Source organism: Pogona vitticeps, chromosome 15 (assembly GCF_051106095.1).
Source record: "Pogona vitticeps strain Pit_001003342236 chromosome 15, PviZW2.1, whole genome shotgun sequence".
Lineage (NCBI taxonomy): Eukaryota > Metazoa > Chordata > Lepidosauria > Squamata > Agamidae > Pogona > Pogona vitticeps.
Genome location: NC_135797.1, coordinates 14,024,449 through 14,041,877, shown reverse-complemented (window position 1 = coordinate 14,041,877; position 17,429 = coordinate 14,024,449). Strand labels below are relative to the sequence as shown.

At 54.1% G+C, this 17,429-nt stretch overlaps 1 protein-coding gene across 6 annotated transcripts in view; it reads right to left on the bottom strand.

Moving 5' to 3' along the window:
• Positions 1 to 6,711, bottom strand: part of MEF2D (myocyte enhancer factor 2D) — a 90,171-nt gene extending 83,460 nt beyond the window's left edge. For 3 of the 6 annotated variants that reach the window (XM_072984266.2, XM_072984270.2, XM_072984271.2), the window contains exon 1: positions 3,934 to 4,666. The gene's annotated coding sequence lies outside the window, so the exon portion shown is untranslated. Of the gene's footprint in view, positions 1 to 3,933; positions 4,669 to 6,541 lie in introns of those variants that run through there. The other 3 variants (XM_072984264.2, XM_072984272.2, XM_072984263.2) reach the window with 3 other exon arrangements.
• Positions 6,712 to 17,429: the final 10,718 nt, after the last annotated feature.

Sequence of the window (17,429 nt, the reverse complement as noted above, 5' to 3'; positions counted from 1 at the left end):
AATGTGGTCAAATGGACTCACATCCACCACCAGCCCAGTGGCCTCGTTCTAAACTCATTACAGTCTCAAGGGAAGCCCCATGTAGAGAGTTTTACAGTAGTCAATACATCTAGCACTCCTTGCTTGTTTTGTTTTGTTGAGACGCCCCATTTCTTTGGATAAGGAGGCTCAAGGCGGCTCACAATATTAAAAAACAAATAGAATTAAAAACATAATATGTCAAAGATTGAAAAAAACAATTACATTATATGTTAATTAAAATACAATTCAATAATTAAAAGCAAGCGAACATTAAAAACTATCTCAATTCCTTCCCGCTTTTATTGTTCCCAAAAAGCAACCCTGTGAGGTAGGCCAGGCTGAAACAGGGTCACCAAGTGGGTCCCACGGTGATTGGAGTTTTAGCCAAAGGCACTCCGTCCAAAACCACATTGGCTCACAGGGGTGACCTCTTTCAAAAACAAGAGGAAAACCAAAGACTGGATACAGGGTGGTGTGTGTGTGTGTGTGTGTGTGTGAAAACTGGGCCAAAATGCACAGAAACGCAAAAGGCCGCAAACCGATGGCATACAGACAGGCACAAGGAGAAAGCAGTCATCGGAACAACAAAGCTCACGCACGGCAGTGAGAAATCACAGGCGCCGTGCACGTGCACGCACTGAGAAGACCGACGTGAAGCAGGAAGCCACACGCTCCCGCCCGCCCGCCTGCCCCCCCCAAGGGAAACAGGGTTTGTGAGTGATGGATCCAGCGGGGGGGGGGGGAGAAATGTAGATGGATCGGCTTCCAGGACTCTGCGTGCAACCGAATGTGTTTGTAAGCTTTGTTTCCCCCGCTTGGCTCCGGAGTCACACAGACAATTGCTCATCCTTCGCACAAATCCAGCCTTCCCTGCCAGCCACCCCATAATGACAAATCCATCACTCCACTCCCTGGCGGATGACAAAATCTCTCTCTCTCTTTTTCCTTCTTCTCTCCTGTCAGCCACAACAGCTTCGGGAACGGGGCAGACTTTCTGCCTCAGCTGTCCAAAAAACGAGGTTCTGACAGAGACACACCAGCCTCTCCCCGACACGTCCCTGCAGCACCTGGACGGTCGGGCACAGCTGTGCCAGGTTGGAGGTGCCCACATCTGCCACCCCCCAATTGCTGCTTCTCCACCAGGCCCAGCTGGGAAACACAGGAGCATCGCTAAGTCACACCTGCACCTTCCCGGAAGGGACGGCGAGGTTTTTTAACCACAGCAGGAAGGAGGAAGGCAGCCCGACTCTCCCGGGCATGAAAGAGGGGTCTCTACGTGGAGACGACGGCCATGGAGGGATCTCTTCCCTCCTCTTGCCTGACCGTGTGAATCACATGCACTTTGCCCTCCAACACGCCAACGGGCAAACGGTTAACAGCACTGGAAGCTTGTGGCACAGAATTCTTCACGCTGTCTGCCATGGATTTCTGTGTGATCCAGACGTTGGCACAGTTCAATGGCAGGCAGAAAGAACCCGGCCCGGCCAGGACACCCGTTTCGCCCCATCGGTAGCTCTGATTTCTTTCAAACCTCCAACAGGTCACCCCATAAAACATCAAGGCACCTTCAGAGAGGTTTTAGAAAAGGATTCCACCCTAACGAGATTCAAGAGGCCAGCCTTCCTGCTTTTCCCTCGGGGCCTCAAGGGTGAGCATCGGCACGGGGAGCATGCCGGAAGGCACCCCCCAAAAGTCACGCCGCCCAACCCCTTCCTGCCAAGATGAGAAGCGCATCACTTGGCCTCTCTCGGGGGAGGGGGGGTTTGCCCAAACTTCGTTTCAAGACCTCTGCTCTGCAAAATGGCTAGATATAGACGTTGAGGAGGAGGAGGAGGAGGAACACCAGAATGGCCCGGTCGGTGGCATGAGATGCTCAGGGCCTGCATCCGGTCCGGTCCTCAGCCAGCCCCCCCCCTCAATCCCATGGGGGCTTTGCCCCTCTCCTCACACACCCCGGGGGGGCCGCATCCGGCTCTCGTGGCTGGCCGGCCACGGCAGAGACACACCGGCCCTCTTCCCCTCTGCTGGCGAGCTTGCTGAGTCGCGCTGAGCCCCAAGGAATGGGTGAGCCGTGTGTGGGGGACAGAACAGGCTGGAAACGAAACAAAGGCCGGGTGTACAAATATGTTAAAGAAATAAAAATAAATAAATACCGCGAGAGGCCAGGGCAAAGGTGACGCCCGAGGCACAGCCTTCTCCCTGTGTGTTCCTAGGAAGCCCTCTCGGTGCACACCTGTGCGTGTACTTTTAAAGGGACTCGTCATCTTTTGGAGGGGGGGAAGCAGATTTTTTCACCACCGCTCCCACACCGTTGTGGGGCGATCCGTAATTCCACTGTAACATTTCCCTCTTCCTTAAAAAAAGCGGAGGCTGGGCGACCGATGGATGGAGGCACAGGGGCAGCCGGAAGGGGAAAAGCAGGCACAGGTACACCTGGCTGGCAATTTGCCACCCACCTTAGGGGCCCCATCTTTCCTTCCCAGCACCGGCCAGTGGGAGGGGGAGAGAGGACCAAATCCTAAAGCTACCAGGCCACAACCCAGCGAGGGGGGGGAGGGTTTGTGTCCTCCCTTCTCTCCCTCAGGGCGGCCTTCTAGTGACGTCGGTGATGGCAGCAGCACCACAAACACACCAGCGGCGGAGCCTCCACCTGACGCCCTGGCTCGCTGGGCCTCCGTGGCCCTCCCACCTGTCCAGCGGGAACACCACCACCACCACCCCCCGGGGGGGCAGCCCCCACCCCGAAGACCCGGCTCAAAAAGAGCTTGCCCTGTTTTTAAGGACTTGTGGATACAAGAAAGAGCGCCTCACACTCTTCCTTCTGGTGGGGGGGGGCGACGTTCCCTCTTCTCTCCTTCTCCATATCAGAAAAGGTGCGACACCGATTCCTCCCCACCCCCACCAGAAGATGCATCCTTTTTTTAAAAAAAAGCCTGTCACCCCCCCCGCCCTCTGCAGCCAGGCTGCCCCCCCCCTTTTGCCTGTCCACCTCCCCTTATTTCCAGCCCCCACCTGCTCTCCCGGGGCTCTCCTTGGGGCAGTTCTGGTCAAGGAATCGCTCCGGTCCTTCCTCGCAGCCTCCACTCCACGCCTGCAAGCCTTTCCCTGGGACACCCGACACTGGGAACCCCCACCACCACCACCACCACGACCCCCCACCCCATCCTCACAGCCCTCCCCATCACACGGCACCCCTAAACGCTCCCCGTGGGCCAAACTCTCCCCCTTTTGCCAGAGTTTTGAGCAAAAAAACCCTGCCTCTCCCACCCCTATCCAAACTCTGCTGACCCCCCCCGCACCAAAACACCTCCACCCAGAGGGCTTCTTCGCCAGCCAGCCAGCCCCCCCCGCATCCCATGACCTATTTCTCTTCTTCCCCCCCCCGCCCCGCAGGATCGGTTCCTCTTCGCGAGCCCAGCGCCTCTTCCCTTCTCCCCCCCCCCGTTTCCATTCGCCCTCCCTCATTTTTCCTCTTCTGCTCTCCCCATCCCCGGCAGCCCCTTACCAAAAAAATAATAATAATACCCCGACTCTCTCTCTCTTCCCCCCCCGCCACAAGCTCCCACTTCCTCCCCTCCCTCTTCTTCCTCAGGGCTGTTTCTCCTCCCCCCGCGCGACTCTTCCTTCCTTTTCTGCACCATTTTGAGGATCTCTTCATTCCTGGAGATGGGAAATGTCATCACAACACACACAAACATCATCACCACCGCCGGCCTCCCGAAGCTCTCGTGTCGCCCAACGGCCGAGGTGTCCCCCCCCCCCCGATCTTCCTTCTTTCCCCCCCCCAAGAGAGAAACCCTCCCCGCCCCGGAACTGACCACCATCACAACGGCAACAACAACAACACCAGCACCGCAACACAACACCCCCCCCTCCCGCCCGGCCGCCCCCCCCGGGCCCGGCGCCACTCACCCCGCGCTCCGCCTGGGCGTCCTCGGTCTTCTCCCCGCCTCGCCTCGGAGCGCAGCCCCCCCGAAAGGCCGCGGGAACAAGGGGGGCTCCGGGGGGCGGCGGGGTCCGTCCGGGGGGGCGGGGGGGCTCCGGCCGGTCGCCTTCAGTGGCCTCCGAGGAGGACGGCGAGGCTCCGGGGCCGCATCGGGGCTGCCGGAAAGGGGCAAGGGGGGAGAAGAAAAAATAAACTCCCCCCCGCAAAACACGCCGCTTCCCAAAAAGGTTCCCAAAAAGGGAGGCGCAGCCCGGGCGCAAAACTTCGGGCTCCCTGCGCGGCGGCGGCGGCGGCGGCGAGTCCAGCTGTTTGGCGTGGCTTTATTATTAAATTTTTTAAAAATATATATATATATACTGTGTATCCGATCTTCTCCCCTCCTCCTCCTCTTCCTCCTCCTCCTCCTTCTTTTTCCTCCTCCTCCTGCTCGCTCGCCTGCCTGCCTGCTTTCCTTCCTTGTGCGCGCGCGCTCTGCCTGGCGCTAATTTAAAAAAAAAAAAAACACCACAATGTTTAAAATTAATTAATTAATTAATCCCGGGAGGGCGAGGAGGGAAGGGTGCGGGGGGGCCCCCCTCCCCGGCAACCCCCTCGAAATCGAAACACGATCCGCCAGGCGCCAAAGGCGAGGTGGCCCGGCGGGGGGGGGTCGGTCGGGCGCGCTCCCGATTCGCTTCGCTTCGCTTCGGCGGCGGCGGCGGCGGCAAGAGCTGGAGCGGAGCGGAGCGCAGCCCCGGCAGGCGAGGCGAGGCGAGGCGAGGCGAGGGGGGGCCCGGGACCAATGGCGGGGCGGGGCCGGGCCCTCCCCCTCCCCAACCAGCCCCCCCGCCCCGCCCCTCCCCCTCCCCGAGATCCCTCCGCCCGCGGGAGGCGAGGCCGAGAGAGGCGCTCCTCCTCCGGCGGCGCTTCGGGTCCCGCGGCCGCTTCGCCGCCTCCCTTTCCGGGCGGTCTCGGCCAGCCTCGGCGGCTCCGCGGGGAGCCTCGCCTGGAAGCCTCGGTGGCCCGTCTTTTTATAGGGGGGGGAGACACACACACACACACACCGCCCCCCCGCCCAGCCAGCCCGAGGGCGAGGCGCGCTCCCTGCCGGCTGCTCTGCTCGGGCTCCCCCGGTCCCGCGCCGGGCCTTTCTTCCCCCCCCCACCCGCACCCCGTTACAAGCGCCGGAGGGCCCCCCCCGCGCCCTGGCCTGTCGCCAGGAAAGAGGGTGGCCCTGCAGCCGGGGGGGGGGAGAAAAAGAGGCCGGGCGGCGGGCCAAGGGCGGCCCTCCTCCAGCCGTGGAGGGACTCCCATCCCCATCGGCCCCAGCCAGGGGGGGCGTCCACGGGGACTGCTGGGAGGGGTGGTCCCGCCGGCGCCTCCCAGGGACCCCCGAGGGCCCGGCCCGGCCCTCCCTTTCCTCCCTGGACCCCTCTCTCCCCGCTTCGGCCTTCCCTGCCCCAACTGCTCCAACGCCAGCCTGTCCTCCCTGGCGAGCCCGAACCCTGTCGACGGCGGATTCGAACCCAGACCCCGCAGAGGAGGCTGCCTGCGCCATCCCCTGGTCCGCCACAACCTCCCCTCTTTTTCCAGTCCATTTCTGCTGGCAGAGGGGGCTTCTGCCCCACCAATTCGGCTGGGCGCCCCCCAGCATCCCATCACCAGCCTCAGAAGAGGCGCCGTCCTGTTGCACCCCTGCACGGATCCAGCCCTCCCCCCCCACTTGACCCACTGGCCTCCAGAGCCAACAGCTCCCCACCGAAGGGGCTTCCCAGCTGCCCGGGGTGGGTGCCCATAACTCCCGGTCCATGCCAGGCAGCAGAAGTGCTGCAGGTTTTTACCGGGAAGCTTGCCGGCCCGCTAGGTGAGAGGCTGACCCTCCTTCTAAGACTGGGGTTCAACACCTCCATCGCTCCCGTAAAGTTCAAACTAAAAACGGGGGTGGATCGCCCACCCCTAAGAAGCCTGGAATCTCCCGCAACACCTGCTACGTTCTTTTAACTCCCTCTACCAACCTGAACAGCAAACTCCTTTGGATTGGTTTGCATTTTATTTATATTTTTATCCCAGCTAGCCACTATTCTGGACAGCAAACAAAATCATAACAATGCCGACTATACATCTGCCCCAGTTTAAACAGCAAGAGAGAAGCAGAATATCTAGAAACAAAATAACTGGTAAAGAATGCAGGCTGTAACATAGTTACAAAATACTGAGTAGAATCATATTGGGGGATGCTGAGGAGAACATAATCCAGCATTTAAGACATAAGACATTTATTTGTCATTGCACTCACAAGTGGGTGCAACGAAATGAGGTGCCCTTCCCCAAGGTAAAACTGGACAACACCACTACAAAAAAAAGTTAAAAATATACACAACACTCACCATACAAATATAAATACCCCGTTTCTCCCAGCAATTAAAATTCCACCCAAAACTTATGACCCCGCATTTAAACTCAATTTAATTTGTTTAATTTATTAATAGCAATCCTGGGGCTAATGTTCCGCACTGATATGAATATAATGCATATATATATATATTTATATTGTACGCGCATAAACATTGAACAGCACTCAATCCATGAACGTACCTGTTTCTCCTCCCTGTTTTCTCCTCCCAGAGAGTTTCATGGTCTGGAGGGACTTGAACCCAGGCCTTCGGAGTCCTCCTCCAGCGCTCTAACCATTCTCCTCCCTGTGGCTCTCCTAACAGCGTGGTCCCTGAGAGTCACCATCTCCTCTCTCTCTCCAGCCACACAAAAAAAGAGAGGGGGAGGGACAGATATCAGATGCTTAACCAACACATTCAAAATACACAGGACAGGGAGAGAGAGAGAGAAAAAATCACAACATTTGAAACAATCATCCACTGAAATATATTCCAATCCAGGCCTGGCTTCCTAAGGCCACAGGACCAGCGTTAGCCAGGAGGGAAGGGTTGGGGGAAGTTTCATTTCTGGGCTACCCGCGGGCTTGGCGGGGCAGGTGGGGCAAAGCCAGTTACGCTCACCCAAACTATATCCCTTTTATGAGACCACCCTGCATGGTGCCAGACTTAAAAAATGGAACAGGGTTGCAGCACCCCTTTAACTCATTTAAGTTCCGGGCGCACGTGGGCAGACTTCAACCCATTGCATCTGAAAAAGCAAAGAGTCCAGTCCACACAAGCTCCAATTAACATTAATCTCTTCCCCTTGAAAGTAGCAAAGCTCTCTTCCTGTTCTTGTTGTTGTTTTTCTTACAACAGGCAAGGAACACACCGTGAACTGAAGACGGAAGAGCGATTCTCCCCAAGTCACATTTCAAGCAATCCGAGAGGCATTCGTGATTTTTAGCTTCCTCCGTTACAGGACCAGCTTCTGCGCCAAGCTGGGAAAGAGACGCATGCAGCAAATTTTGATCAACAACAACAAATAAATAAATGAATATATTCAACAGCCCCGTTTGGAACTGAGCACCTCCCCAGCATAGCACCGATCTGCATGGCTGAGAGAGGCCAGACAGATAATCTCCACAAATTCACAGGCTGATCCTATTCAGTTTTTAAAAAATAAATTGGGGGGGGGGACCCCATAACAAGGATATCACACTTCCAGAAGCTGATCCTAGAAGCGAAGGGGAGAAATAATAGATTCCATCAAGGGTTGGCCTATAAAACCAAACCTCACTGGGGCAATGGTTCTCTGAGTAATTCCTCGAGCCTAAAGAATTTTGGGGGTCGTTCCCCATCTGTTTTGGGGCTTCTTAGGAGACTAAAGCAAATAATAATAATAACCAGCTTCCTCTTTTGCCCTTGAACTTGCCTTGCACCTCTCTAGTTGAGGAGCGAGTCTCTGCCTCAGGATGGCCGCTTTTAAAAGCACCCCACAATGATTTCATTGCTCACCCCCCCCAATTTAGACTCACCTCCATGGGCTTGGAGGTTCCTTCCACCGGCCCCAATCCCAGCTATCACAAAAAAAGCCCAACCCCGTTTGGCCCAAGGAGGACTTCCTGGCGCCACCCCTTCCTGCCCGGGGCTCCTCCATCACACCTGAACCCCAGTCCCAGGGAGAGAAAGCAGGTGTTCCTTATCACAGGCTCCACAGAAACATCCTTTTGGACTCCAGGTCCCAGAATCCACCCACCCAGCAGGGTTGTCCTCTCTGGGCGGTTCTGGGAGTTGTGGTTAAAAAAAAAAAGTTAACATCATTAAAAAAAATTTAAAATAACATTTCCAGGCTCTGATGCAGAGAAGCGGCCACGGCATTTCATAAATAAATGAATGAATTTCATGACGGGTGGCCTCAAATCCATAAATGATATGACCTCTCTAGTACTCCCATAGGTGGTTAAATAAATAGAGCTGCATAAACAGAATAAATCAATGGAATTATTATTGCCGACACAGGCAGGGACATCAGAAGATCCACATGTGCATCTTTGGAAGAAAAATTTCTCAGTGAGGACTGGAAGCTTCATTTGTTTTTGCGCTTGCTGGTTGGTTGGTTATCAAGCCCATCAGAGATTCCCAGAAGAACAGATTCTGGCTAGTTGGGAGGAAGGCACATACTAACATGCTAATCACAGGCTAATATGTCAAGCACATTAATTAGCCCTCTTGCTCATGGTTATTTAGTTTTTAAAGGCAAGATTCCTTCCATGACGGGCTCCTAGTGAGTGCCGCAGACTGGGTGGGGGGAATGAAAATTAAAGAGTAGCCCTAGCCTTAAGAGCTGAAACTAGTGGCCAGCGGAAACTTATAAGATAAAAGCCACCACAATGGGCTCAACTTGTTCTTGATGCTTCGTCCTAACCATGCACCAAGCAAATGCCTTTAAAAGTTGAAATCCATTCATATCCTGGGAACCCATGTGCATTACCTCCACGAGAACAAGTCACAAAACAATTCAAGCTCCTTTGCAAATTAGGGGAGGTATCAAGACTTCTATGAGAGTCAGACGTTTCCAGCTGCTACGGAATTTTGTCTTCTAATAACGGGCTATCTGTGATGGCATTTCATTCTACAGACTAGATTACTGGAGCTTAATCTAGGCTGGTTGACGCTTCTCTTTATTTATACTGTAAAACCATTTCAAAATAAATGAACAGCAGTGAAGGTTTGGTGCCACCAAAGACGAGCAAACGCCTGCATGTTGTTTGCTTTCACAGACCGCAGGCCGACCACACTGAAATCAAGAAAAGAAGACTTCATATGGAACTCAAATTAGAAACCCTTAAAATCCCGGGGGGGGGGGGAATATGCGTTTGCTGCCTAGCAAGAACACAGAGATTCGGGACAGAGCCCCACCCAGGCCAGGAAAAGCGACAGTGGTTCAATCCCCCTTAGAGCCGACCCTACTGTTAAGGGCAGAAGAGCAGTCAGTTTTTAAAAGTTGGCACCCAAAATTTTCCAGTTTTATTTTATCCGGTAAGAGCCGTTTCTACTGCTCTTTGTTCCCCATAAATCCCAAAGTGGTTTACAACACGGCCCATGAACACCCAAGAAAATGCAATAAAAGGAAGTTAAAAGGAGCTAGAAGAAGCCTGCGTTGGCCACAGGGGTTGGACTAAATGACCATCCTGCTGCCTCAGGGCCTCTGGTTTGTGCAGGAAGCAACCGGGAGATATAAATTCAAAAATGCTCAGCCGGATACTGTGCCTTTTTAAAAAAAGAGCCTTGCTGTGTTTTACCTTTTTTTTAAAGGGAAAAAATGCATTTTGACCTTTTCATTTTTAAGTCGTCTTTTAAAAACTAGGAATAGAGAGAAAATACTGTATTGCAATTCATGGCGGTGTTGAGATTCCTTTTCTTTTAAAGCAGTTGTCAGGGTTGTGTGTGTGTGTGTGTGTGTTGTTTGAAAAGTCTTTGCGAGCCCCTTTTCTGGGGAAAGTGAAAATACATTAAAATCACAACAACAACAACAACAAATAATTAACCATTTAATGACCGGGGAAAGGAGGCCTATGGGTGGAACTTTTCTTGTTTTTGTTTTGTTTTTTTTGCAAAAAATCTCGTCCCCCCCCTTTTTTTTGCAAATGCTCCTCGAGCGCGCCCCCCCCCCAAGAGAGGCAGGGACTCCTTTTCAGGCGGCGGAAGGACACGCTGTTTACGGCCAGCCAGGAAGGGTGAGGAGACTCCAGAGGAGGAGGAGAAACCGGGGGGGGGGGTTTGCAAAGGCGGGTATCTTCCTCACCCTCCCCACTTGGGGACCCCCTTTTTTGCCCTCTTCCCAAACTGGGGGTTCCCCCCCGTTTTTACCATTTGCCCCCAATTCCCCTCTAAATCAGTACCTTCACCCCCCAAAAAAACCCGTGCGCCTGGCTCTTTAAATGCAAATGAGTGACGTCTGCTCTCCCCCCCCCGCCTCCCTCCCCTCCCTGGCCCGGGTCTAAATTCTCCCCAGAGCCCATTGACGTCACGCGTGCGTCACCGTCGCCAGCACAACCAGACAGCACGTGGGAGAGGGAGATTTAAAGGGCCAGCAGTCTGGGTCCCTTTTGCATTGCATTTTAATGACCCGCAAGGTTTTTTGCAGCGCCGTTCACACGTGACGCTGCAAATCGGGGTAGAGGCTGCGAAAAGCCAGCTTCGCTTCCAACCACCACCACCACCACCAGGCCCAGCAGGCAACCAGAAAAGCACCTCTTTGGGCCAATAAATCCCATCATCCCCACCCACCAGCCATGGGAGTTGTAGTCAAAAAGAAGAACTTTAACCCAGCTTTGCTGTTTGCACGACCTGAGCTAAGATCGCCCTTTCCACCTGGCCTACCTTACCAGGGGTGCGGTTGTCAGAACACCTCTATTATATAATTTAAGGGGCTGGTCCTACCTGTTTTGGATTGGGGAAAAGGGATGCATTCTGGGAAATTTGACCCCTGGATTCTATCACTCTTCCTATCCCATTGCTACATTTATTTCCAAAATATCTCATTTTCCATTTTTTCTCTGCAAAATGGGGGAGGGACGCTTCTTCCCCTGTCCCCACCACCACCACCACCACGTTTCAAGAACAGGGCAGAAAATAGCCCCCGGTCCTCTATTGCCTGCTCAGGGGCTTCTTCCTCCCTCTGCCCTGGATGTCCCTGACAATCCAGGGCAAACCGTTTTCCTGCCCTCCGGTCACAGACCTGCTGAAGCCGGGCTCGGGCAGGAGATTTGGGGCTTCTGGGTCTGCGGGGAAAAAGACGCTGTGGATGCGATGCACGACGTGCAATCCGGACGCCTGGCCGTCTACATGGGAGACGCCGCCCACCCAAAGCCCCCGAGGTCTAAATTTACCTAAAGGTGCCACTTCTCGGTCCAAACAAGGCCACCCTCCAACCTCGGGAGCTCTTGGCCGGATCCCAGAATCCGGCCTTCCCACCGCCAGGCCCGTCCGAAAATCCCACGGTGTCGTCTTGACCCCGGGCCAGGTTCCCTCCGAGCCTCGGTTCCCACTGTCCCGGCCCTCCTTGCCCTGGTTCCCACCACTCGTCCTCCCTCCCTGGCGGATACGTTGGCCCCAGCGCCAGCTGCCTGGGCCCCACCCTGGGAGACTGTATCCCCAAAGGGACGTGGCTTATCACCCAAAACGAGGTCTGCAAAAAGTCCCCTATCTCACGGAATAAAAATGCATAGCCTCTTAAATCAGCAACGAGCTGGCAGTCCCTTCCTCCTTCCCTTCCCTCCCCTCTTCCTCCTGCCTTTTATAAGTTTTCCTTTTTTGGTGAATCACAAAAGCCGCTCCCTTCCTTCTCTCCCTCTCTCTCTCCCCCCTTTCTATCTCCTTCTCTCGCTTTGCCAGAACTGCCCGTGGGGCAACTTTCAAGCTCCCCACACACCCTGCTTGCTTGGGATGCAGAACTAATTAAATCAAAGGAAGGCCTGGGCCAAATTGTTCCAGGGGAGAGCAAAACAGGCAGCCCGGAGAATTTCGGTGGTTGGTCAAGTGTGCAGGTTTCCAAGTTGCACAGAACGGTTCATCAGGGCAAATCATGGGTGCCCTGTTCCTTAAGTCTGATTCTCCCACATATTTACTCACTTCTCCATCCCTTCTGAAAACGGAGCCAGAATCTTTCTTAGAAGGGGGCCTTGTCAGGCTGTAGTATCCAAAGGAGCTTGTGAAAGACAAAGAGACCTGTTATAACGAGAAATCTGCAACAGGACAGCCACATTACGGCAGTTGCATCAAGAAGAACCAGGAGTCTAGGGCCACCTAACAGACTGGCAGGGTTTTTTTTTTTTATCAAAGATTTTTTGTAGACCGAAACCCACATCTTCTGAAGTAGGTGGCAGTCCCAGAAAGCTGGTGCCAAATAAAATCTGTTATCTTTCAAGGCAACACAGAACTCCTTATTTAAAAAATAGTTGTTACCACATTTTTCTGTTTATAAGACTATACTTTTGTCTAAAATCTTTAGACTAAAAATTGAGGGTCATCTTATACACGGAAGCAAGCTAAGGAGAGAACAAAAAGAAGTGGAAGCAGGGATCAAAGCGATCCTGCAGCACTTCAGTCCCTTTCCCCTTACACTTCCTAAACCCCACTTAGATTTCTTAATTTTGGATTAGAAAAGGGGGGCGTCTTATACACGGAAAAATTTGGTAATATTTAGGATGTCACTTGACTCTAAAAACATATCCTCCTATCTTGTCGAGGCAAAGATTTCAGCCTACAGAGAGACCTGGTGTGATTTTTAACAAGACCGCTATGTTGGGAAAGGCGGAAGAGGCAGCAGGGAGAGAGGAAGTCCAAACACAAGATGGCCAGAGGTTTGAGTCTGCCAGAGCTGAGCAGGGCTGCTGAGGATGGGACATGCTGGAGATTTCTCATTCATAGCGTTGCCATGAGTCGGAGGCAACTAGGTAGCTGAGACAGTGCAAAATGGAACAAGAGATAGTGCTGGAAGATGAGACTCTTAGGGCAGCGAAAGCAAGGGACATTTTGGAGAGTGCCCAGTCATGGAATCGCCGTACATTGGAGGCCACAACACATCAAGATCTGAAATGGGTGGAGGAATCGTGGTCTGGGAAATAATGGCTTCCCTGTTTTTGATACAGCTGAGATTTATCCAAGTAGTAAGAAGTCTGGAAAACCAAGCCCAGAGAGGAATGGCCAATGGAGCGGGCTTCCTTCAGCCTAGAGAAGAGAGAAGGTATAACTATCCTAAATTTAGGGAAGGGCTGCCGTGTGGAAGTTTAGCCTGCTTTGGTTTTCGCAGCTTCAGAGAAGCAGGACCCGAACTGCAGATTCAAATCCCAAGAAAGGAGATTTGGACTAAACTTTAGGAAGAATTTACTGGCATAAGGCCTCTTCAACAAGGACTCAGGCTGTGCCGTAGATTTTCAAACAGAGGCCAGGCGGCTGAGGAAGCTTTCGCACCAGCTAAGAGGGTTGGTCTAAATGTCCTTTGGGTGACCCCTTCCATTTCTAAAAGTCTGATTCTAGGAATGCAGAGGAAGTGATTTAGTCCTTAAGGCCAGTTTAAAAGGGTGCAGGTGAAGGCAGGGGGAACCGGGGTAGACCCCTTTCGGCAACAGCTTCTGGTCCTCCTCTTACAGCTGCCCACCCTGCGGGGCTGGCCAGCTGCTCCATGTGTCACCAGAGTGCAGTCTCCCCCCCCCGTCAGCTCTCTCCAAAGGACGGCCAGTGAGTGTGCATGTGTGCGAGAGAGAAGGGTTTGCCTCGCCCAGAATCCTTTTGCCCCGCTTAATGCCAAATCCTGGCTAAGAGCCACCGTTTCTCAGCCCGATTAACATCTCCTGGGTTATGTAATCTGGGGATCTAAGCTGTTCACCTTATGTGTCTTAGAGGATGGGGAAAGAGATTGCGACCGGCAGGCAGGGTTAGGCTGGGGGAAACCGAGCGGGACCTCCTCCTCCCGCCAGCCAGGGTGGCCCCTTCTCTTCCGGGTCGTGGGGGAAAAAAAGATAAAGAGAGGACGGTCAGAGCCACAGGCTTGCATGAAACCAGGTGTGAACGTTGTCTATGTGCAGACACAAAACTCGGAGTGGTTTTTATCATGTAAGCAGAAGGAGAATGCGCCTCACCCAGTGGAGGACGGCTGCGTCCCGGCGACCCATGTGCCTGGTCCAGTGGCTTCTTCGTGGGGATGATGGGCCACGTTAAAGACTCTGTGGTCTCCTTTCTGCCTTCTTAGGGTTCTGTCTGCTTCCCTCCAACGGTGATTGAGGCAAACAGAGAGGAAAGGGGTCATTTCTTCAGGGGACCACCCCAGATAAAGAGCGGGGCATGGCCACCCTATCAAATTCTCCTTCTTCCTGCGTCTCTTTGGCAGGATCCCGGGTGTGAATCCAGCCGTGCCTGAGGGTTCAAGATAGGAGCTTTGTTCAGAAAGAGTGCAGGAGGAAAAAGAGAGAAAACAAACCCTAAACTTAGTCACAGAAGCCCCTAAGGCTGCCTTTCCCCTACATGCTGGTAGCCATTCAGGAAGGGACCTCATGCGCGGCTACGTCCTCCTCTTGAGGCAGAACAGCGGTTGCTGTTATGCTAGAAGGCGAGATGCCTTCTCTCCGGTTCCACACAAGAATTAATAATTTCAGTGTTAGTGCATTAAGTCTAACGTGTCGCTTCCAAACCCACTGCCTGGTGTCTGGGGGGGGGCCCATTCCCAGGTCTCCAGAGGCATCCCCAACCCACGTCTGCCTCCCCTGTTTCTCTAGATGAGTTGTCGGTGGTCAAGAAGGAAAAAAGATGCTTCCCCCCCCAAGAGCGTGCCCCTGAACCCCCACCTCGCCCTACAACAGTTTGTACATGCAAACCCCCCCCCAACGGCTGGAACTGGAGAGGAAGGATTTTGGTCTGTCCAGATGAGAGACCGGCGGGGCCTTGGCCATATATATATATATATATAAAAGCCACTCTGCCAGAGTCTAGAAACCCACAGAATGTCCCATTCCATCCTGCCCGTCTAAAAAAAGCCCTACCAAGTGTGCTGGGCTTTTTTTTAAAGCCCTCTCTGTGTGTCTTTCCCGTTCTTAGACTCTTCCACACCCATCATTTCCCCAAAAGCTCCCGCCTGGGCGCGACGCGGGAACTGTCAGCGATGGTGCATACCGCACGAGGCGGGACCCGCTGTGGGGAGGGATGGGGCCACCCCACGGGCTCAGCCTCTTCTCTTCTGGGGAGGCAGGCAAGAGACTCCCAGACAGCCCCCCCCTCCACGGCCGAACCTTCTCTCTCTCTCTCTCTCAACTTTGGTTTCTCCCCGTTTTCTCTTTCTCTCTCCAAGACTAAATGTCAGGTGTCGGTTTTTGCAGGGCTGTCTGGAGGATGGGAGTCTCGTGGACCCGGAAGGCTCCCCCTAACCCCCCACCCCACCCCAAACTGAGGTTTATGGGGTACCAGGCTGGCCCCCTCTTTGCTATCCTTCTGCAAATGGGCAAAGACCTTTCTCTTCAGGCAAGCTTCCCCCCCACCCCCCTCCGTGTGATCGGCTGCCTGAGGAGCGAGGTTGTTTGTTTTAATGAGGTTGTTTGGTGTCGGGAGCAGGATGTATGTTTGGTGTTGCTTTTAAATCTGTTTCAGTAATGCTTTCACTCAATATTTTAAAGATGACGTTTGTTTAACTCTTTTAAAATATCCAAATCACGTCGTTTTTAGCTTTTGATAGTGTTTCTTTTCGTGATGTAAGCTGCCTTTTTTTAAAAAAAGGCTCAAAACAGGTTAGGGTACTTTAAAAGGTGGATGGGTGGGTAGGTGGGTAGGTAGGTAGGCAGGTGGATAGATCAATAAATCAATAGATTGATAGATGAATAGATGGCTGGCTGGATAGGTGGGTGGATGGATAGATGGAGCAACGATTGTAATTTTTGAAAGAAATTAAAAAGCCTGGTTGGTAGCAATGGAAGTTTTTCAGGAAGAAATCGCATACAGGAGAGGACAGTGGGGAGGCGACCGCGTCCCCCCCCCAAATTTCCTTGGTTGTAGTCTCTTCCCCCCCCCCTTTCAGGAATGGGAATTTCGGCTTCTTAAAAGGCAGCCCTCTGCTGCAGCTGGTGAAGCCGCTGCCCAGAAGGCCAGATGTGATCTGTGGGAGGGGCTGGGCCACATCTGGCCTCCCAGGATTTGCCGCAGCAACCGATTTCAAGGCGCCTACCCCTGACTATGACTTTTTTTTTTTGACTTTGACAGAAACCCAGAAGCCCTCGGGAGCCAGAGGTATGGCGGGCTCCTCACCCAGCGGAGAAGAGCAGCGGCCGCCGGAAGCCTCATTTCTCCTTAAACGCGCTGCCCTCATCCGGTCAATCCCGGGGCCATTTTGGGCTCCCCTCACTCCCTAATTATAGGGAGGACTCGGGTCAGCGGCCAGGAGCCCGGGAGCGCTGCCGCCTGCTGCCACCTCACCCAGCCGCCTCGTGCTTCGGGTGCGAGAGGCGCAGCGGGCCCTTGCTTGCTTGCTCGCCCTGGCAGCAGCCCCTGGGCGAACAGCCGGGGGGGTCCTCCTCCTCCCCGTGGGCCATGCCTGCCTCCATTCATGGGGACCCTTGCAGTGGGGAGGGTCGCCCACCCCCGTTCCCCTTCCACCCTGGACCCCAGGCCCCCCTTTTAAGACCTTGAGAAGGACCGTCTACAAGGATTTCGTTTGTTAGATGGGGCCGACTGTCTTAAAATTAATGAACATAAGGTTGCCACGGTTGCCACGGTGACCAGCTCATCCCCTTGGCAACGGCGGATGATGCCGAGTCAGGGTCACGTTAGCAAACACGGGGAGAGAAGGGAGGATGGATATTTATTTAATTTATCCTTTACCCAAAAGAAGCCATTGGGGGGGGCGGGGAAGAGGGAGGAAGAAGGGGGTCAAATTTGGAAGAAGGACGAGACGTGGCTCTCCCACCTACCCACCCACCTGCTACCTTTCTGTGTCTCTACTGGGTCTGGCAGGCCGGTGGGGGGACGTGGCCCTTCAGCTAAAAGGTAGGGGGGGTCCTCCACCTTCAGGCTGCCATCGGATGGAGGGGCGGGCGAAGGCTTTTCCTTTGCAAGCGCTCCCTGCCTTTAATTTCCTAAACTCACCCCCGGGCTGCCCAACCAGGCCCTACCGTGAAATGGGTCTGGGGGCACCCTAAGCGTCTGCTCCATCTCCAGGGGCGAAGACCCGCACCCCTCGGGCGGCTCGGCTCGAGGCCAGGGTGAGCTTGACCCTCCCCTCCCGCTTTCGGTCCCACCTCCCCTGGGGGTCCCAGGTCCAGTTTTGGGCAACGCCGTTGGAGAAGAGCATCAAAACCCGGACCGGCTCTGCCGGAAGACCTCTAAAACAGGGGAAGGGTCCCTGGAACGGTGGAGGGAGTCGGGCCGGTTCGGCCTGCCAGAGAGAAGAGGGAGAGGTGGAAGGGCAGCCCCCCTTTCAAAGACCAGGAGGGCTCCCAGCTGCACGCGGCTTCTCTGCTGCTCTGAGAGGCCAAACCCCAGACCCAACGGGGTCCAATTACCAGAGAGAGCCGCCAAGGCGTCTCCAACTTATAGGGACCCTAAAAGGGTTCTCCACAAAGACA